Source organism: Solanum verrucosum, unplaced genomic scaffold, assembly GCF_900185275.1.
Source record: "Solanum verrucosum unplaced genomic scaffold, falcon-dt-bn FXZP01000103.1, whole genome shotgun sequence".
In the NCBI taxonomy this organism is placed as follows: Eukaryota; Viridiplantae; Streptophyta; class Magnoliopsida; order Solanales; family Solanaceae; genus Solanum; species Solanum verrucosum.
The window spans coordinates 5805094-5827730 of record NW_026020048.1 but is presented as its reverse complement, the minus strand read 5'-3'; the positions used below and the strand labels follow the sequence as shown (position 1 = coordinate 5827730).

The 22637-nt window shown below is 32.3% G+C and overlaps 1 pseudogene; it reads right to left on the bottom strand.

The window, feature by feature from the left end:
* Nucleotides 1-2971: 2971 nt before the first annotated feature.
* Nucleotides 2972-21937, bottom strand: LOC125821921 (oligopeptide transporter 7-like; annotated as a pseudogene).
* Between the last annotated feature and the right edge of the window lie 700 nt (nucleotides 21938-22637).

Genomic DNA, 22637 nt, shown 5'->3' with positions numbered 1-22637 from the left:
TTTTAAAAGCGACATCCGGAGGTCGGTTTGCGATTTGCGGGTAAACCAAATTCCGACCTCAAGAAGTCGGAATTTTTCCCAGAAAATGAAGTACAATAAAAACCAACCTCTTGATGTCGGTATTATTTTCTATTTTGATTTAATTTTATTTAAATCGTTTTCCGGAGGACCATTTTGTGTTCTTAAAATTTAATGTGATACATATATATATATATATATATATATATATATATATATGTTTAATTAATAAAATCAACCTCAAGAGGTGAGTTTATATTAAAATAATTATGTATATATATGTGTGTGTATATATATATATATAATTTAACTACACATCAACAGAATTTTAATTTAATAAATTTACACACACACACACACATATATATATATACATAGATGTATATATATGTATGTATACATATACATATATTATATGTTGATGTGCAGTTAAATTATATATGTTTAATTAATAAAATCAACCTTAAGAGGTGAGTTTATATTAAAATAATTATATATATTATATAAAATTTAACTACACATCAACAGAAGTTTAATTTAATAAATTTACATATATATACATAGATGTATATATATGTATGTATACATATACATATATTATATGTTGATGTGTAGTTAAATTATATATGTTTAATTAATAAAATCAACCTCAAGAGGTGAGTTTATATTAAAATAATTATATATATATAAAAAAATTTAACTACATATCAACAGAAATTTAATTTAATAAATTTACATATATATATATATATATATACACATAGATGTATATATATGTATGTATACATATACATATATTATATGTTGATGTGTAGTTAAATTATCTATGTTTAATTAATAAAATCAATCTCAAGAGGTGAGTTTATATTAAAATAATTATATATATATATATATATATATATATATAAATAACAATATTTTATTTTTTCTCAATAGGTTTTGTGTAAAATAAAAAACAAAAAAAATTATAATACCGACTTCCGTATGTCGGTAAAATTAAATAGTAAAAATAAATTAATATAAAATACCGACCTCATGAGGTCGGTATTTTTTATATTTAATTGAGAAAATAATACCGACATCAAGAGGTCGGTTTTTATTGTAATTCATTAAAAATTCCGACCTCCTGAGGTCGGAATTTTTTCTCAATTAAATATTTCATAATACCGACTTCCGAATGTCGGTAAAAATTAAATAGTATGTAATTAAAAAAACCGACCTCATGAGGTCAGTATTTTTATTTCGACTATTAATTAAAGCGACATCCGGAGGTCGATATTTTTATTTCATCTAATTACTTTTAAAAGCGACATCCGGAAGTCGGTTTGCGGTTTGCGGGTAAACCAAATTCCGACCTCAAGAAGTCGGAATTTTTCCCAGAAAATGAATTACAATAAAACCGACCTCTTGATGTCGGTATTATTTTCTATTTTGATTTAATTTTATTTAAATCATTTTCCGGAGAACCATTTTGTGTTCTTAAAATTTAATGTGATACATATATATAGATATATATGTTTAATTAATAAAATCAACCTCAAGAGGTGAGTTTATATTAAAATAATTATGTATATATATATGTGTGTGTATATATATATATGTTTAATTAATAAAATCAACCTCAAGAGGTGAGTTTATATTAAAATAATTATGTATATATATATATAATTTCACGACATATCAACAGAAGTTTAATTTAATATATATATATATATGTGTGTGTGTGTGTGTGTGTGTGTGTGTGTGTGTGTGTAAATTTATTAAATTAAACTTCTGTTGTTGTGTAGTTAAATTTTATATATATATATATATATATATATATGTATACATATACATATATTATATGTTGATGTGTAGTTAAATTAGATTTGTTTAATTAATAAAATCAACCTCAAGAGGTGAGTTTATATTAAAATAATTATATATATATATAGATAAAAAAAATTTCTAGAATGATAAAATAGGGATATTCTATATTAAAATAGGGAGCATAGTTTTCTTTTTCTTTTTATCGTTCTGTATCTTGCATTACTTCTATATTATTCTATATATATATATATATATATATATGTTTAATTAATAAAATCAACCTCAAGAGGTGAGTTTATATTAAAATAATTATATATATATATATATGTTTAATTAATAAAATCAACCTCAAGAGGTGAGTTTATATATATATATGTATACATATATACATATATATTTAAATTTATTAAATTAAACTTCTGTTGATATGTAGTTATATATATACATATATGTATATATATATGTATACATATATACATATATATACATTTATATTTAAATTTATTAAATTAAACTTCTGTTGATATGTAGTTAAATTATATATATATATATAAAATCAACCTCTAGAGGGGAATTTATATTAAAATAAATTAATAAATACCAAACTAAAGAGGTCGGTATATTTAAATTATTATTTTATTTAAATACTATCGACTTCATGATGCCAGTATTTATTAAATATTTTTAAATATATATATATATATATATATTTAAATTTATACATATATACATATATATTTAAATTTATTAAATTAAACTTCTGTTGATATGTAGTTATATATATACATATATGTATATATATGTATACATATATACATATATATACATATATATTTAAATTTATTAAATTAAACTTCTGTTGATATGTAGTTAAATTATATATATATATATATATATATATATATATATAAAATCAACCTCTAGAGGGGAATTTATATTAAAATAAATTAATAAATACCAACCTAAAGAGGTCGGTATATTTAAATTATTATTTTATTTAAATAATATCGACTTCATGATGCCAGTATTTATTAAATATTTTTAAATATAGATAATTATATTAAAAAATATCGACATCCTGAGGTCGGTAAATTAAAGAATTCTCTTAAAAAAAGAATGACAATATAAGTCTCACTCCTAAACACTAACTCTCAAAACCTAAGTCCACTTTCACTCCCCACTCAAGATCCACCCCCGACCCACCCCCATCGGCGCCGATCCCCACCCATCCCCGACCGGCGCCACGCCACCATCCCCGACCGGCGCCACGCCGCCATCCCCGACCGCAGCCACCCACCTTCGCAGCAGCAGAGGACGTCGCGGCAGCTGCAGGAGGTCGCGCGCCTCCATCCCGACCGGCGCCGCCTCCATCTCGACCAGCACCTCCATCCCCGACCTTCTTAGTGAAGGTGAATTTTTAGAACCTCCATAATAGATTACTTTTGTTTCTATTTAGTTGAAGTATCTCAAAATTAGAGTACTAATATACTTAGTTTTATTGATTGTTAGTTTGATTGATTGTTAGTTTGATTGATTGTTAGTTAGTAAGTGAATGATTTAGGGTTTTTGATTGTTAGTTTGAATTAGGTATTATTTGATTGTTAGTTTGTGTTTGTTGATTGTGAATTGAAAATTTTAATGTTAGGGTTAGTTTGAATTAGGGTATCTTAGGATTTGTTTGAAATTCGGTATTTCTTAAGTTAATTAGTTTGATTTTGGAATTGTAAGATTAGATTGAATTAGGGTATTTAAGGAGTTGTTTGAACTTGGGTATTATTTGAGTTAGTTTGAATTATTATTGAGATTTTAGGACTAATAGTTTGAATTTGGGATTAGGAATAGCTAGCTAATTTGAATTTAGGATTTTAGTACTAGTTAGATTTTGGGATTTTAGGGCTAGTTTGAATTTGTGATTTTAAGATTAGTTTGAATTTTGAGATTTTAGGAATACTAATAGTTTGAATTTGGGATTTTAGCACTATAGTTTGATTTTTGAATTCTAGGAGTACTTTCAATTTGTGATTTTAAGACTAATTTGAATTTGGAATTTAGGACTAATAGTTTGAATTATATTTGATATTTTAGGACTAATTTAATAGTTTGAAGTTGGGACACTAGCTAGCTAGTTTGAATTTAGAATTTTAGGGATTTGAATTACAACTTAATTAGAACTTATAATTAATTATAACTTGAATTTACTATAAATTGAACTTAATTAGGAATATGAACTTGAAATTATAACTTGAACTTGGAACTAATTAGCTTGAATATATAACTAATTAAGTTTAGAAATTATATATGAACTTGAATTGAAACTTGAACTTATTAAAACTTGAGAATATATATATATATATATATATATATATATATATATATATATATATATATATATAAACTAATATTTTTGGATATGAAGTTTATATTTAACTAATTTAAGAACTTTTCGTGCTAGGCAACTGAAGAAGCTCAACATGTAAAAAAGTTGATACAGGACTATTTTGCTTCTTTCATCAAAGTTGGAGATAAGGTTGGTGCTTCTAAATTTCTCAAGTTCAAGTACAATTGTTTTGAATAATGTGTTTGTGTCCATCTAGTATTAATACTTGGCTTTAATGCTAGTAATTATAATTGATTGTTTGTTAGTATATTATTGTTTTTGTTTGTTGGTTGTGTTATTCAATTGTTAATTTGATTTGATTATTGTTAGTTAGATATAGATAATTGAAGATTTTTATTTTAAGGTTTTTTAAAAAAGAAATTAGGCATTTTTAAATTGGGCATTGTTAGTTAGTGAAGAGTTAGCATTTTTATATTTTAGAACTAGTTTAAACTTGAGAATATGTAATTTGAGGTTAAATTGAGATTTTTTTGGATTTGATTTTAGGACTAGTTAGTAAAGTGTTAATTTGAAGTTAGAAATTAGTAATTGAAGTGTTATGAGTAGAAGATGAATGTTTGAATGTCATGAACTTAATTAGAATTTGAAGTTGAACTTAGAATTTGAACGTGAACTTAGAACTTGAACTTGAACTTAGAATTTGAAGTTAAACTTAGAACTTGAACTTGAACTTGGAACTTGAACTTGAAATTAAAACTTGAACTTAGAACTTGAACTTGAACTTGAACTTAGAATTTGAAGTTAAACTTAGAATTTAAACTTAGAACTTGAACTTGAACTTAGAACTTGATCTTGAACTTGAACTTAAAACTTAGAACTTGAACTTGAACTTAGAACTTGAACTTAAAATTAGAACTTGAACATGAATTTAGAACTTGAACTTGAACTTAGAACTTGAACATGAACATGAACATGAACATGACATGAACTTGAACTTAGAATTTGAAGTTAAACTTAGAATTTGAACTTAGAACTTGAACTTGAACTTAGAACTTGATCTTGAACTTGAACTTAGAACTTAGAACTTAGAACTTGAACTTGAACTTAGAACATGAACTTGAAATTAGAACTTGAACATGAATTTAGAACTTGAACTTGAACTTAGAACTTAGAACTTGAACTTGAACTTAGAACTTGAACTTGAACTTGAACTTAGAACTTGATCTTGAACTTGAACTTGAACTAGAACTTAGAACTTAGAACTTGAACTTGAACTTAGAACTTGAACTTGAAATTAGAACTTGAACTTGAAATTAGAACTTGAACATGAACTTAAAACTTCAACTTCAACTTAGAACTTGAACTTGAAATTATAACTTGAACTTGAACTTGAACTTAGAGCTTGAACTTGAACTTGAACTTGAACTTGAACTTAGAACTTGAACTTAGAATTTGAACTTGAACTTAGAACTTGAACTTGAAATTAGAACTTGAACTTGAACTTGAACTTAGAATATGAACTTAAAATTTGAAGTTGAACTTAGACTTGAACTTGAAATTAGAACTTGAACTTGGAACTAATTAGCTTGAATATATAACTAATTAATTTTAGAAATTAGATATGAACTTGAATTGAAAACTTGAACTTATTAAAACTTGAATATATATATATATATATATATATATATAAAAAAAACTAATATTCTTGGATTTGAAGTTTATATATAACTAATTTTAGAACTTTTCGTGCTAGGCAACTGAGGAAGCTCAACATCTAAAAAAGTTGATATAAGACTATATTGCTTCTTTCATCAAAGTAGGAGATAAGGTTGGTGCTTCTAAATTTCTAAAGTTCAAGTACAATTGTTTTCAATAATGTGTTTGTGTCCATGTAGTATTGATACTTAGCTTTAAATTTAGAAATAATATATTTGGTAAGCATAAGTACCAACACTAGTTGATCCTATTGATGACAAAATTGATTTTCTTGCAAGATCGATTTGTGTCTATCTAGTGTTGACACTTAGCTTTAAATTTAGAAATAATATAATTGTTAAGTATAAGTACCAACACTAGTTGATCCTATTGATGACAAAATTGATTTTCTTGCAAGATCGATTTGTGTCCATCTAGTGTTGACACTTAACTTTAAATTTAGAAATAATATATTTGTTAAGCATAAATATCAACACTAGTTGATCCTATTGATGACAAAATTGATTTTCTTGCAAGATCGATTTGTGTCCATCTAGTGTTGCTATTAAGCTTTAATTTAGGAATAATGTGTTTGTTAAACATAAGTATCAACACTAGTTGATCCTATAGATGACAAAATTGATTTTTCTTGGAAGATCGATTTGTGTCCATCTAGTGTTGCTATTAAGCTTTAATTTAGGAATAATGTGTTTGTTAAACATAAGTATCAACACTAGTTGATCCTATAGATGACAAAATTGATTTTCTTGGAAGATCGATTTGTGTCCATCTAGTGTTGACACTTAGCTTTAAAAAGTTGTTAAGTTGTTAAAGTTATAAAGTTGTTAAGTTGTTTAAATAAGTTAAATTAAATAATGTGGTTTTGTTGATGAATTTAGTTGTTGGAATTAAGTCAAAACTAATGTAGTTAAAGTTAAAAAGTTGTTAAGTTGTTTAGATAAATTAAAATAAATAATGTGATTTAGTTGGTGGATTTAGTTGTTGTATTAAGTCAAAACTAAACTAGTTAAAGTTGTTATGTTGTTTATATAAGTTAAAATAAATAATGTTTGTTTAGTTAGTGAATTTAGTTGTTGGAATTAAGTCAAAACTAATGTAGTTAAAGTTCAAAAGTTGTTATGTTGTTTAAATAAGTTAAAATAAATAATGTCGGTTTAGTTAGTGAATTTAGTTGTTGGAATTAAGTCAAAACTAATGTAGTTAAAGTTAAAAAGTTAAGTTTATTTAAATAAGTTAAAATAAATATTGTGGTTTAGTTGGTGGATTTAGTTGTTCTAATTAAGTCAAAACTAAACTAGTTAAAGTTGTAAAGTTGTTTAAATAAGTTAAAATAAATATGTCAAAAGTAGTTAGACTTAGAAAGTGGTTAAGTTGTTTAAATAAATTCAAATGTTATTTAGTTGATGGAATTAAAATTATCATTATTGTTTGTGTAGATGAATCCTGATCGTAGTTGGATGTATAATAGAAACAATCCTGGTCGAGCGGGTATGATTTCAGAATTTGCAGAAGGTGTCACTAGATTTATAAATCATGCAATGACACTTGATGATTTTTTAAATTTAAGATTGATTAGGTGTCCGTGTGTTAATTGTGAAAATGTGAGATATCATACAACAAAGACTGTTGCTATGCATCTTATGATGAATGGATTCAAACCAGGGTATACAGTTTGGACTAGCCATGGTGAGGTTGAAAGTGACACTATGTTTAATAACTTTGTTGTCGGTGAAAGTAGTAGATCTACCGAGCATAATTATTTCCAAGGTTCTAGAATGTCAGATATGATTAATGATGCTTTTGGGATGCATTCTGATTTTGAACAAGGAGAAAATGTAGAAGAAGCTCCTAATGAAGAAACAAACATCTTTTATGAACAATTGCGTGATTGTAGTAGTCCTTTGTTCAAAAGGAGTCAACACTCTAAATTGTCTGTTGCAGTTAGATTGTTAAGTATCAAATCTGACAATAATATTTCTCAAGGAGCAATGGACTCTATGATAGAACTTATGAAGGAATTAGTTGATCCCAATGTAGAGAACAAGAGGTATGCAGCGCTTCAGGCCCAACTAACTTTTCTTTTTGAATCAGGAAATATTCTTCCTCCATGTCCGGCTAGCAGTGATAGATCTGATCAGGAGGGTGATGAGAATGATAAGGAGAGTGAGGGTGATGAAGAGTAGTTGTATCTATTTGACATTTTAGACTTCTATATTTTTAGAATTGTTTAATTTGATCGTATTTTAGTTTATTTTGAAGTTGGATGAAGTTTATTTTGAAATAGTTTGTATATGTTGAAAATATTGTGTTGTTTTGGTTGGATGAAGTTTATTTGGCTTTAGGTTGTTTTGGTTGGATGAATTTTATTTGGCTTTGGTTTGTTTTGGTTGGATGAAGTTTATTTGACTTTGGGTTGTTTTGTTATAAATATGCAGGTGGGCAACTAAAAATTGAAGCAATTTGCTGCCTGTTTTGTAGCAAAAAACCGACCTCCGGAGGTCGGAATTTCAAAAATAAAAAATAAAAATATCGACCTCCGGAGGTCGGAATTTCAAAAATAAAAAATAAAAATACCGACCTCCGGAGGTCGGAATTTCAACATAACAAAAATAAAAATACCGACCTCCAAAGATCGGAATTTCAACATTACAAAAATAAAAATACCGACCTCCGGAGGTTGGAATTTCAACATTACAAAAATAAAAATACCGACCTCCGGAGGTCGGAATTTCAAAAATACAAAAATAAAAATACCGACCTCCAGAGGTCGAAATTTCAACATTACAAAAATAAAAATACCGACCTCCAGAGGTCGAAATTTCAACATTACAAAAATAAAAATACCGACCTCCGGAGGTCGGAATTTCAACATTACAAAAATTAAAATACCGACCTCCGGAGGTCGGAATTTCAACATTACAAAAATAAAAATACCGACCTCTGGAGGTCGGAATTTCAACATTACAAAAATAAAAATACCGACCTCCGGAGGTCGGAATTTTAAAAATACAAAAATAAAAATACCGACCTCCGGAGGTCGGAATTTCAAAAATACAAAAATAAAAATACCGACCTCCAGAGGTCGGAATTTAAAAAAATGAATATTCTGACATAAAATAAAAACCGACCTCGAGAGGTCGGTATTGAATAGCGACCAAGCTTTTTCCGACCTAAGCTGGGAGGTCGGTTTTAGGTCGGTATTTCAAGGAATATCGACCTCCGGAGGTCGGTATTTATAGGTCGGTATTCACTATTTTTTTAGTAGTGTTTGTCAAATAATCAAAATCAAAATATAACATTTTCTGTAATAGCCAAACAAATACTGGAGCTACCGCGCCAATAAGAAAAAATCAATTTATGGCTGAGTAATAGCCAAGATTTCCAAAAATCCTCCATGACCCAATCAGATCCGAGACGACTGAGGCATCATAGAATACATGATCAGCTGGGCATGTCCATGGACTTTCTTGAGGAAGCAGAGGCCTATTGCAAATATTTGGGGAAGAGTTCATCAGCCACCATGCTATTCCCAGATGTGCAAATGCTAATATTAAGGTTCCAACTACCTGAATTAATAGTCCCAAAAAAAAGAATTGGGACAGGTCTTTATAGTTATACACCTAAAACTTGGATAACACCTTTGCAGACCAAAAGATATAAAAACTAACCTGAGCTATGAACATTGCCCTAGGGGGAATCTTCACATAATGTCCAAGTTTTAAGTCCTTCAGGAAGGTTAAACCTTGCTTTATACTGAGAAAATTAAGAGCTCACAATGTATAAATTTCCTTTCCTTTATTTCTTAATGAACCCATCACTGTACAAGGTCCTATATTTATACAAAATGAAAAGCATCTATTCTGTTACTAACTATACAACTGTCCATTTTTTATTGAATGAAGTGTAGCTAATTGCAAAAATAAATAAAAGATAAGAGGAATATTAGACTTCCATATTATCTTCAACATTGGGCCTAATCCATTTGATATCAGCTCAAACCTGAGCTCAAGCCCAAAGTGAGAATGAATATCTCAAGCCCAATGTGAGAATGAATGTTGACACCCTACCTCAAGTTGGAGGGCTATTAGAAACACCCAACTTGCCAAGAAGATTATGATGAACAGGTCCTGTAAGAGATTTCATAAAAATGTCGGCTAGTTGTGAAGTAGATCGAACATACGACAATGAGATGAGTCCGGCTAGGTATTGTTGACGGACAAAGTGACAGTCAAGTTCGACGTGCTTCGTCCGTTCATGGAATACCGGATTCTTCGCGATGTGTATAGCTGCAAGACTATCCGAATGAAGAGGCACCAGAAGAGGCACAGGTACAGAGAGGTCTTCGAACAGACGAACTAACCAGGTGAGTTCAGCAACAACCCTTCTCATTGAGCGATATTCAGCTTCAGCAGAACTGAGGGAAATGGAAGATTGTTTCTTCGATTTCCAAAAAATAGGAGAAGTTCCAAGAGAAATATAGTAGCCACTAACTGATCTGCGTGAATCTGGACAGGTACCCCAATCGGAATCACAAAAAGCTGTCAGCTTGAAGGAGGAAGATGAGGAGAAAAATAGACCAAGACCTGGATCTTTCAGCAAATAGCGTAGCACCCTTAAAGCAACAGTTAGGTGTGGCTGACGAGGATCCTGCATGTATTGACTTAGGTGCTGCACAGTGAAAGAAAGATCAGGCCTCGTATTAGTCAGGTAGTTCAATTTACCCAATAAATGTCGATAGAAAGTTGGATCGGTGATAGGTTCTCCATGATTAGCCATTAACTTGATAGTTGGATCTAATGGACAAGAAACAAGACTTAGATGTAGAGAATCAAATTCTCGCAAAAGATCCAATGTGAACTTCCTTTGTGAAATAAGTAGACCTTGAGGTTCTCGAACAACCTTCATTCCAAGAAAAAAATGCAACAAACCAAGATCCTTAATCTTGAATTCTGTGTCTAAGAAACTCTTTAAACTGTGTAATGCTGCTTCATTATTGCCTGTCAAAAGGATATCATCCACATAAACAGCAACAATAGAAATAAAATTGTCTGATTTTTTAACGAACAGTGAATAATCATTCAAAGAATGACGAAATCCTTTGAAATTAAGAGAAGCAGTCAACTTAGCATACCATTGTCTGGATGCTTGTTTAAGTCCATAAATGGACTTCTTAAGTAGACAAACATGGTCAGAAGTAAGAGGTGAAACACCTGGAGGAAACTTCATATACACTTCTTCATTTAAATCACCATGTAAAAATGCATTGTTAACATCTAATTGGAAAATACCCCAACCATGCTTAACTGTTGTAGCTAAAAGACACCTGATAGTAGTCATCTTAACCACAGGTGAAAAAGTTTCATTATAATCCACCCTTCATTTTGAACATCTCCTCTGATCACCAATCTAGCCTTTAGTCTTTCTATACTGCCATCAGCATGTTATTTTACTTTAAAAACCCATTTAGAAGGTAAAGTTCTTTTACCATTGGGTAAGACAACAATATCCAAAGTTTTGTTAAGCTCCAAAGCTGAAAGTTCATTGTCCATTGCTTTCTGCCAACCTGGATGATGTGCAGCCTGCATATAATTGATAGGTTCTTGTATACTAGAAATGGAATTGAGCATAATTTGATTGGTAGAAGACAAATCACTAAAAGATAAGTGCTCAGGAGTAACAGGACTCAAGAAACAACTAGAAGAAACATCTGTAAAATGCAGAGCATTGCAGACATATGATTCTAAATAAGCAGACTTCTTATGGTTCCTAGTGGATTTTCTTAGAAGAGTCTCAACAATAGGTGAAGGAGTAGAAATAATAGAAGAATTATCAGATGAGAAATTCTGGGAATCAGAAATAGGAGGATCAGGAGACACATCCTCAGGAGGATCACAAATATGATCAGAAAGTATAGCATTATCAGTAAGATCTGAACAAGGATTAACAGGAGAATTTGGAGGGAAAGGAAAAGGAATAGACAAATTAGGTAAAGAAGTAGAAGGGAAATAACTGGTAGAAGACACATGTTTAGAAAAGGGAAAATACTCTTCATGAAAAACCACATCCCTTGGGACTGATATTTTCTTAGTTTGAAGATTCATGACCTTGTATCCCTTTTTTCCATAAGGATATCCTATAGAAACACAAGAACAAGCTTTTGGATCAAACTTACTTCTGTGAATAGGTAAAGTAGACACAAAACAAAGACATCCAAAGCATTTTAAGTGAGAGTAAATAGGTTTAGTTTTAAACAAGATTTGAAAAGGTGTTTTGAAATGTAAAACACTAGAGGGAAATCTGTTGATGAGATAAGTTGCTGTTAGTAAGCATTCACCCCAATAGATAATAGGAAGATGAGACTGATATAAAAGGGCTCTTGAGGTTTCCAACAAATGTTTGTGTTTTCTTTCTACAATCCCATTTTGTTGAGGAGTGTGGACACAAGTAGTTTGATGGATAATTCCCTTGGAAATGAAAAATTCAGATTGTAATTTATCACTACCCAATTCAAAAGCATTATCAGTTCTAATTATTTTTATTTTTGAATTGAATTTCCTTTCCACCATATGAATGAAAGATTGAAGGATAGTAAAAGCATTAGACTTGGTGCTAAGAAGATATGTCCATGTTGCTCTACTAAAATCATCTACAATGGTAATGAAGTATCTAAAACCATTGTGAGTAGCAGTTTTATAAGGCCCCCAATTGTCAACATGAATTAGTTCAAAAACAGAGGTAGTGGAAATATTGCTAGATGGAAAAGGTAACTTTGACTATCTAGCCATAGGACAAATAATACAAGGAGAAGAAAATTTGGAACAAGATGTAGAAATAGGAAAAACTTTCTTCATATTACTCATTAGCATATGGCCTAATCTATAGTGCAACAGCTTTTCTTTTACATTGGAATCAAAATAGCTGGAACTAGAAGTAAAGACATCTGCTAGAAAAGTAGAAAAATAGAAACTATTAAACTTGGAATTGGTAGGATTGTTTGTAGCAACAGCTGGATCACTGATCTTGAGAATATATAAACCTTCTTTTTTCTTACCAAGCACCTGAGGGCTCTTCACTGAAGGGCCCTGCAAAATCAAACAAGAATTAGGGGTAAAAAGAATGGATTTCTGTAGTTGTCTGCACAACTTGTGAATGGATATAAGATTGAACTTAAAAGAGGGAATATAGAGCATATTTTCTAAAATAAGATCAGAAAAGAGTTGGACAGAACCTGTATGAGTTACACCGACTTTATGAGAATTAGGAAGAGTGACAATTATAGGTTCAGTAAGAGGATTAATGTTAGAGAAGAAACTTCTATCAGAAGTAATATGCTCAGAAGCTCCACTATCTAGTATCCAAGAACATTTATCAATTTTAAGTGGACAAACATGAGATTTAAGAGACTTAGTTATACCAGAGGATATCATATTTGCAGATGATTCAGCTTGATCTTTTTTATTCATCTTTTGCAGCAGTCCTAGTAGTTGACTAACATTTTCTGGTGATAGATTGTTCAAAGCTGCATGATCCGAATTTCCTTGTTGTGATGCTTCCCCTGTGCTAAAAACATTTCCAGCAACATGTCCCTTTTGGTACCTCTTAGGTTTAGTAAACTTAAAATCATCAGGGAACCCATGTATCTTGTAGCATTGGTCAATAGTATGTCCTGTTTTCTTACTGGAGTAGCCTTTCATCTTGATGAGCCGTAAATCCCATTTCCTTTACACCACAGGTGCAGTTACAAGAACAAGCAGAAAAAGTGCTTAAAGCATCTAGTTCATCCCTTAAACTTTTCATCTTAGTAAAATAAGCAGATATGCTGGAATTTCCTTGAACAACAACATTAAGATCCTTTTGAAGTTGAAATAACTTAGCACCATTTGCTTGACCAAATCTATCTTCTAGATCTGACCACAAAACTTTGGCACTTTGAGAGTACAAAACTGATTCAGCAATTTCTTTTGAAAGAGAATTTAGCAACCAAGACAACACCATATCATTGCATCTTGACCAAGCTTTTTTCGTTTTCAGGTCTGTATCAGCTGGAACTTCTAGAGATCCATCAATGAATCCTAGTTTGTTCTTAGCTGAGAGAGCAATAATCACAGCCCTTCTCCAGCCACCATAGTTTCTACCGTAAAAAACAGTAGATACAAGGTTCATGCCTGGAATATCTGAAGGGTGGATATAGAAAACATGTGAAGCATCTACTGTATTGTTTACAGCAGCTACTTCAAAATTTTCAGTAGTTTGAAAAAGAGGTATCTGAACATCAGTCATTATTCAGAAAATGAAAGGAAGAAGAAGAAGGAAGAGTGAATACTATGGAGAAGAAGAAAAGAACAGATCTGCTCTGATACCATGAGAAAATTAAGAGCTCACAATGTATAAATTTCCTTTCCTTTATTTCTTAATGAATCCATCACTGTACAAGGTCCTATATTTATACAAAATGAAAAGCATCTATTCTGTTACTAACTATACAACTGTCCATTTCTTATTGAATGAAGTGTAACTAATTGCAAAAATAAATAAAAGATAAAAGGAATATTAGACTTCCATATTATCTTCAACATTGGGCCTAATCCATTTGATATCAGCTTAAACCTGAGCTCAGGCCTAAAGTGATAATGAATATCTCAAGCCCAATGTGAGAATGAATGTTGACACATACTGATATAGCACACCTTGAAGCACATTTTAGCAACTGGATATCCTGGATACAAGTATCCCATTATGTACTCTGTGATCACATTCAAACTAGGAATCTGAGCAATAAAGATTGTGGAACATCAGAGTTGCTAAATGAAGAGAGTAATTAATTCACAACACTGACACCAAGCTATAATTTTAACTAAATCCTAGGATTAAAAAACTATAGGTATTGATGATTTCAAGCTACTATTTTACTGAATAGTAAACATGGGCTTACTTGGTTTGTGGTAGCAGTAATGACTCCAATCGGGAGGGTGAAATATAAGGCAAGATCACACGCTAGCAAAACACCGTACCATGGTAATTGAAGCTAGTTTTTGTAATATTCACATACAAATACAGTTGCTGCAATATTTATTAGTAATATAAGCGTGAACCACCATTCAGGAACTTGCTTGTATTTTCTCATTAGCTTCGTTTGCACGTCCATTGTCTTCTCCTGTATAGAAGACTTGCTGAGATGACATAGATCCATGCACCACAATAACTAGTTAACTGGTGTTTCCATTTGATAGAATGAGGCATGGGTAGATTTTACTTATGGTTAATAAAGCTTATGCACTATAACTTTCTATTGTCAGATTAAAATACTAAATTTTACCCAATATAACAGTAAAGTATGAAGCTTACCTTCCGTGAAAGAAGAAGACATGAACAACCGTGGCAGTGAGGCAGGCAAAACTGAATCCATAAGTGAGTAAAAGGACAATGCTGAGATAAAGACGACCCTCGTGGTCATACTTCTCTAAATCAATGTGAAAGTTAGGGTCTATGATCTTTGAAATGTTGTAATCTTGATTGTTCTCCTTAAATATGCCATCCGAGAATATTGGAAGGTTCTTGGCCTTGTAAACATTGAACCAGTACATAAGAGGTGTAACAACATACATAATGAGAAAATAACCAACAACAATGTTAATGTAATGACCCTTTTGGTCATTTCTGTGTCTTGCCTTCTGTGTGTCGTTTAGAGCATTCCTATAGCGACCCTAAGTCATTTATGACTTGCTGGGACTGACAGTTCGGTCACCTGGTCGTTCGTTTGGTCTTGGTGCGAGTTTTTGTGTTTAGGAGCTTATGAACCTTGAACGATCATTTTCGATCAAAAGTTCAAGAAGATGACATCGGAATCCAATTCTGACAATTTCATCAGCTCCGGATGGGTCATTTTAGGCTAGTAGCATAGTCGACATGACTCCCGAGATTTTCAGTGTGATTAGGCGTTTTCGCCTTTGAAATTTGGCTTAAGTTTGACTTTGGTCAACATTCTGAGTAAACGTATTTGGATGAGAATTTCGTCAGCGTGGTTAGCTCTGAAATGTAGAGTTTGGTCTAGATTGACCCTTCTTTTATGTCTGGAGGTTTTCGATATCTTTCCGAGCCCTTTTGTGGGTTTTGACTTAAAATGGCTTTTGGAAGTGGGACCCACTTTTTATCGTAATGACCTCTGATGGAAATTTCGACTGCGCCGTTGAGTCTGAAATATCGAATTTGGTATGGTTGCATATCTCGTTTGCGTGCACGGGGTTCCGAACGAGTTCGGAGCACCCCGTCGGAGTTTTAAGTTTTGGGAAATTGCAGATTTTCTGCAATAAATGCAGAAAAACCAACAACATTTCCAAAAACTTCAAACCCTCATAACTCTCTCATCTCTCAACCGATTTGGGCGATCCAAAAGGCAAAGTTGTGAGATTTTTCGAGGACAATGTGTTGGTGAGCTTGGATAGTGATTTGGAGTCCCCGTTTGAGGTAATTTTCGAAAAATACCTGCTACCAGACCTCTTTTTGTGAGCTTGATTTTGGAAATTTTTTAGAATTGTTTTCTTAGCCATTTTAGATCCGATTTTGGTGATTTTTGAGGCTATCTTGAGTGGTTTTTCGAGGAGAACATTGTGGTGTTGTCAGATTTCACTGTACACCTCCAATTTCTGGTAAATACACTGATTCAACTGTTGTCCCATTTCTAGTTTTTGAGAAAAATTGGGTTTTAGTTGCATGTTGATATTGTGTTGTTCCCGAGCCCCGAATTGTGTCCCATTTTGGGACATGAGCTGGGGGAACTGGTTAGGACCCACTTTTGGGGTTAATTTTGGAATTTCCTGTGCGGGTCCCACAATTCTCATTTTGACTCCAAAATTGACCCGTCTCTGTTTGTTGTGATTTTGGTGTCTAAATGACCGTAATAACGTTGTGATTCTATATTTGATAGCGGGGAAGCGTTTCGAGGACGTTCGGAAAGGGAAAGCTCTGAATGAGTGATTTTGGAGCGCGTGTGATCGACCTACAGGTAGGCTACGATTTCCCACTCTTAGTTTGAGCTTGAGAGTGTGAATGCATGTTGATTAGTTGGGATTTGGGTTGGTAGTTATTGAGTCATGCATAGGTGTTTAGAAATCATATTTTTGGCGTATTTCGAGAATTACCGGGTAACTGTGAGCATGTTTTGTGTTATTAATTGACCCTCCTCGCTATGTGAAGTGTTTGCATGCTTAATTATTGTTTATTTGAAGCATGTTGGACCTTAGTTTAGGTTTGACTAGGGCTTGCCTTAGAAATACATTATTCGGATCCAATAGGCCTTAGTTTTGCCCTGACATCGCTCGGTCGGTTTAGATCCCTGTAGACTAGTGGAGCAGACTTGAGTATGATAGTTTGGGCCTTAGTTAGGCGATACTCTTTCTCCGACTATAATTATCCTTATTTTCCCCGATGTTACGGCTTCACGAGTTACATCGGCGACATTAGTTCTACTTTGCGATTTGAATTTAATTTTCGATTTGGTTCCAAGGACTTACATTGATTGGCTAAGTATGGACGGCGTTCCACGGACATTTATGAGTGTGGATCGATTAGGACTCTTTCAGCAGCTACATTGGCACCTTTATAGAGCATCCGATTTAAGTTTAGGCCTCTATTGCCCAGATACTTATATAGAGCATCCGATTAGAGTTCCGGCCTCTATTTCCCAAATACTTATATAGAGCATCCGGTTAGAGTTCCGGCCTCTTATACTTGCTACTTGTGATTGGTTACTTGGGTACTTCTGGTGAGCATCCGGTTCGAGGTCCGGCCTCCGTACTGTCAGATTCTACTAATTAGGGTTGAGGTTCTGGTTCGATGTTCTTCGTTCTTGGGTTCGTATATGCAATTCTCTTTAGTTATAGTTATTCTGTGTGCTCGCCGGGCTTATGGGGGTCCATTCGAGTTTTTATTTAACTTGCGCACGAGTGTACTTTATGGGCTTATGGGGGTCCAGTTAGGTGTAGTTAGCTTATAAATTACTTTAATTAGTTCTTTCTACACTCGTGTGCATTCCATTGTTACTTAGATTTCCGCTCTTGACCCTTGGTTTGTATTATTCCTTCTTTTCATATTGCCTTTACTTTTCAAGTTCAGTCGGCCTATGATGCCTACTGGGTACCTGTTGTTTTGGTACTTATGCTACGCTCTGCATCTATTTCGTGATGCAGGTCCGGGCACTAGTAGCCAACGTTGATCGAGCTTGGAGCAGACTGATCCGGAGACGGGGGTGAGCACACGGCGTTTTGTACTGTTTCAGTCTCCATCTGTATATATAGACTTGTCTTTTCCTTTCGAGACGGTCCAGTCTCTGTTGTCCACTTTTGGGACTTGTACTCATTTTGTTAGTAGCTCTGTACTAGTGACTTCCAGGTTCTGGGAGAGATCTTTATTTGTATATATGTTTTTGGTTTGCTTCCGCCTGTTTATATTGTTATTTGCCTACTCTTGTTTAGTTTCTACCCTCATGACCCATTACTTGTTGTTCTGGGTTACGGGTTGGCTTACCTACTGGTGGGTTATAGTAGGTGTCATCATAGCTTGAGAAATCGGGTCGTGACAAGTTAGCAGTAGCAAACCATGGGCTAGCTAGTGGGCTTCCAAGATAGGAGGATATGGTAGACCAATCGAGTCCAATGGCGCCTACTCCAATGCCATGAAGCCCTGAACCCAACTGTTGGCCTAGGACAGAGGAAGAGAACAACAAACACAACCAAGAAAGGGAACTTAGCATTGGAAAAAGGTAGCCTGGAAAGACATAGTAAGCAAAGCTGCAAATAAAGGCAATGAGGAAAAATTGATTTCTTGTCAATCCATTCTTGGCTCTCTCTTCTTTGTCATGAAGGGCCCTGTCATTGGAAGGAAAAATTTTAAAGCAGTGATGACAACTGGCATGTAGGAGTTTTAAGAAAAAATCAAATTAAACCAATGTAGCATGTCCCCATCGGGTTCAACCATTTTCAACATGATTATATACGTCTATATAAAAATTACTAAAATTTCAACAAATATTAATGTATGATATCACAATCCAAAATCCAATAGGTTTAATACCATAAAACATGTATAATTAAGCATGGAAGTATTATGTATATACTATTTTATGTTGAATAGACTGTACCATAAGAATGTATATTCTAATAATACATGAATTAAAATTTAAAATTCAATTCGTAGGATCTCTATCATTTTGGTCTAACTAACATTGGCCATACCTGAATAGAGAAACCTGAACGAGATTTTGTGGTCACCACATAGCTGCCGGCTTCATCAAATACCGTCGGAAAATCCCAACCCAGCCAAACCCCAACATTTGCGTCGTAATAATGACGATCAACGCCACCCAAAAATTCAACTTCTGCTTGTAAAACAGTTCACGACACTAACCATGTGAATCGCGAAGGGGTTCCCAGCGCCGGAGTTAGCGAAGATCGTGATAAGCATGTGATCTTTCACATTGAATGGGCCTGGATTCAGTGTGAACTCCCACTTACTTCATTTGAAGAAAACTCGGTCCGTGATGCACCTGGCCATGAGGTGGCCTAACGGAACTACCACAATTTGGGCGGAGATCGAGGAGACGGAGAGTGGTTGACGGCGGTAAAAGAAGAATTGGTTGAGGAATGAGAGGAGGAAGCAAGTGGTAGTGCCGAGAAACCACATGCGAAATGTGACCACCGGGAAGGTGGGATCGTCGGTGACGGGGACGGTGAGTGCCACTTGTTCAACCAGAGAGTTATCATCTTTAGCAGCAGTACCGTCGTTGCAATGAACTGCAAATTAATACTCCCTCCGTCCCATATTATATGTCGCCCTTTTCTAAAAATAGTTGGACCACAATATATGTCATTTTACAAAATTTATGCATAAATTACCATTTTTTGCCCATTATACCCTTGATAGATTAATTAATTAATCTTGAAAATGTATTTACTTTGACTAACCTAGGAAATCTACAAGTAATTAATTTCATTGGGAGAGTACTTCATTCATTAATTAACTACTTATTCTATAAAATCTGATTTTGTTAAAAAAGTATCAACAAACAAATTTAACATAAAAGATGAAAAAAAATTCAAAAATAATCTTGAAAGTTGAAGTTTCAACAAATTTTATCTAGAAAGATGACATTTCAAAAAGGTCAAAGGAAAATTTAGATCAATTTGAAGTAATGGAATTTGAATATTTTTGATGTTGTCATGTTTGCTTTAAGAATTTATATATAAAAATATAAAAAAACATTTTAAACAAAATATATAAGAAAATTGAGATGGGAAAAACTTGATTTTTTAATTTTTTTGGATCAATTGGTGAAAAAATTTGACTCCAAAAATAAACTCTAAAATTTAAATAGTCATCCAAATGTATTTATATTTCTGAAATTTAACATTTCATCATTTATTACAAAGTTGTTATAAGCAAACATTAAATAAATGCATAAGGGTAAAATTACATTATTTCTTAATACAAGTGCAAATGAAAAATGTGACATATAATATGGCACAGAGGGAGTACTTAAAGTAATTGGAAAAGGCAAAATGTGTAAAAGGTAACTTGAACTCATATCTGAACCATTTTACTTAATCCTTTGTTAATTGTATCATTAAACTTAAATAAAATAAAAAATTTAAACTCATCTGACCATTGAACCAGCTTACTTGACATTTCTTTTGTTGAATCACTTAAAATTCGTGTTATCACACTCATAAAGCAAGTGAAGCAAAAAATTTGCTTTTAAAAAAATTACACAATAAAAAGAAAAAAAGAAAGTTTCCTTCCATTATATTTCCGCCTAACTTGTCTATTGAACTTCTGTCTACGACTAGGTTTTTAGTGAGTTTTAGCACGTGAATGGAAATTTCAGAAAGAGAATTCGTCGACAACGATAATCATTTTTTGTGGTGATTTTGCTCTGATAGTTATGGGTCTACCATGGTAGATTGGTGGTTATGTGGTGATTTGAGTGATGAACGATGAAGAGAAATTGAGAGGAGAGCAAATATAATTTTTTTTCCATGGTGGATTGGTGGTTTGAGTGATGAACGATGAAGAGAAATTGAGAGGAAAGCAAATATAAAAAAAATTCTACGTTGAGCTCTGTTTTTTACTTTGTGTGCTCTTCTTCCTCTTCTTTTTCGAGGAATCCCCAAAAAATTTACCACAAGATCTCAGATCCAAAAAATGTAGTCAGCTCAAATTAGTTAGTTACCGCCAATTATTAAGATGTAATATTATATAGGTAGACCAATAAATAATGTGAAAATCCTTTCCTTGTGACTTTTAGAGCTTCGTAGTTGAATCTCGAAGAAGAAAAAACTTAAAGCTTAATGGAATGTATAGATGGTGAATTGAGGTTAACGGTGCATCGGGTTTGGGAAGGTGGTGAAATGGGAGAGAAATAACAATTTTAATAATTTTTTAAAAATTAGAAAACTTATTACTCCCTCTGTCCCATTTTATGTGGCAACATTTCCTTTTTGGTCAGTCCCAAAAAGAATGTCACATTTTCTTATATGGAAAGTATTTAAAGGTACAATTCCTTTTTTATCCTTGTTGATCTCACTTAATCTTAAAATAATACTCCAATACATTTATGAGGAGAGAGAAATTGAGTCTACTTTTTAAAAGGGCAATTTGGTAAACATTTCAAAGTCTTCATTTATTTCTTAAACTCCGTGCCCGGTCAAATGTTGCCACATAAAATGGGACGGAGGGAGTACTATTTTTTCTGTAATTTTAACTTATTTGGTTAATAATTAAAATAATTATGAAAATAATAATGACATGACGTTAATATATGTGACATGAAAATGACATGTCATTAATTTAAGGGAGAGTAAGATACACACATAATTGAAAGGATTTAAAAATCTCATTTTAATTGAGTTTAAAAATTCTATTGATAAAGTGTTAAATTAAAAAATTTAGAATACAAACTCATAGTATAAGAGTCCATTAAACCATTTCTCTACTGAAAAAAGGAAATGGAGTGGAGGAATGCTTACTCAGTGGAGCTGAAATTTCCGACTCAGCATCATTCATTGCTGAATTTCCCCCCTAAATTGGCATAAAAATCTTGAGTTACAATCCTTATTGATTACTTCGTTTAATCAAAGCTGTATAAGTACTTAAAACACTTGTCTCATTTTCCACACCAACACTTCTACATAACTACATCACTAATTAACACTAACACAAATTGTGATACTATATTACTCCCTCCATTTTATATTAATTAAATTTTTGAGGTGTTTCACACCCTTTAAGAAAAGTAGATTAAGACATAAATTAAACATAGTTTTTCATTTTTATCCTTATTAATTATTATCAAATTTATGATTAAAATAACTAAATATTAATTAATCACTAATTCCAATACTAACTAATGAAGGGTAAAAATTGAAAGAACACTCTAAATATAGTCTTGAAAACTGAACAATTAGGTTAATTTGAAAAATAAAAAATATCTCAACAATTCAATTAATATGGAATGCAGGGAGTAGGATTTAGGAGTAATTCTAAAATTTATGACTTTAAACTCGTGACATCATAATTGAAACTGTTCCAGGATATATAGAGGCTCCGTTATTATGATTTAATGCATTTTCTTTTAGTCAACTCTTCATTTATTTTTTTCATAACAAAATTTAAAATATAACCCAAATTTAACTTGTTTGAAAGAGTAATTTTTCAAGACTATATTTGAATAATTTGGGACAAAATCTAATTGACAACATGAAAA